Source organism: Budorcas taxicolor, chromosome 8, assembly GCF_023091745.1.
Source record: "Budorcas taxicolor isolate Tak-1 chromosome 8, Takin1.1, whole genome shotgun sequence".
Lineage (NCBI taxonomy): Eukaryota > Metazoa > Chordata > Mammalia > Artiodactyla > Bovidae > Budorcas > Budorcas taxicolor.
Genome location: NC_068917.1, coordinates 26,339,910 through 26,341,053, shown reverse-complemented (window position 1 = coordinate 26,341,053; position 1,144 = coordinate 26,339,910). Strand labels below are relative to the sequence as shown.

The 1,144-nt window shown below is 47.3% G+C and overlaps 1 pseudogene; it reads right to left on the bottom strand.

The window, feature by feature from the left end:
* Positions 1-231: 231 nt before the first annotated feature.
* Positions 232-913, bottom strand: LOC128052281 (interferon omega-1-like; annotated as a pseudogene).
* Between the last annotated feature and the right edge of the window lie 231 nt (positions 914-1,144).

The following is a 1,144-nucleotide window of genomic DNA, read 5'->3' as shown; positions in this document are numbered from 1 at the left end:
ATATAAATATGACAAGAACAAGTATAAATAAATAATAAATAACTCAGGGAAATAATCGCTTAAGGACTGATGACCCTAGAGCTAAGTTTTTAACATCCTTGCTTAATACTACAAAATATATGCTTAAGTAATTCAGTGAATTTTGTGGCTAAAGCAGAAATCAGAAACTTCTGAAATGACCACAGGTGAGTGTGCAAGGCTGATGTGACATCTTAGTGAGTGAGAGTCCTTTCAAGGTGAGTTCAGATCTCCACCCATCTTTCTTAACCTTTCTTGCAAGCTGGTTGATGATGAGAGGGCTTTCATCATCTCCACTCTGAGGATTTCCCAGGCGCAGTCGCTGTATTCCTTCTCTTGCAGGTAGACATGGATGCCCTGGAAGTACCTCTTCACAGCCAGAGTGGGGCCCCTCCTTCCCAGGGCAGAGTCTTCCTCTCCCATCACCTGCCCCAGGCAGGCGTCCAAGTCGTCCAGCTGCTGATGGAGTCCAGTGCGGAGCTGCTCCAGGAGGGTGGTGTCCCAGGCAGCAGAGGAGCGCTCTGTGTGGAAGAGGTTGAAGCTCTGCTGGAGCATCTCGTGGAGCACAGAGATGGCCTGGGCCTCCTGGAGCTGGCCGTCCTCCACCATCTCCTGGGGAAAAGCGAAGTCTTTTCTGTCCTGCAGACAGAAGCGAGGGGAGAGTCTCCTCATTTGGCCCAGGAGCCTGAGGTTCTTCCTGCCAACCAGCATGTGGTTCTGGGACAGGTCACAGCCCAGGGATCCTCCTGGGCCGTAGCTGACCAGCACCAGGGCCATGAGTAGAGAGAGCACGAAAGCCATGGGGAAGATGCGGCTGCTGCTGGGCTGGCTGAAATGGCATCGGGTGGAACCTTGAGGTAGGTTCTCTGATGCCAGGCTTTCTAAGTGAGGCCATTAAATAGGGAACATGGTAGTTTTCATTTTCTAGTCATTTCTCTACACTTTTACTCCCTTTTTTGATTTTCATTTATGTATTCACAATATGATCAAATAAGATGACATCAATATAAACTATTACTTTTGTGTATTTCCCAATAACTTCCTATGTGCCCATCCAAATGGATATTTATCAATCAAATGAGAAAGGTCTTTTTCTTAACTCAGGAGTGATGTATGTGTGTAGTTA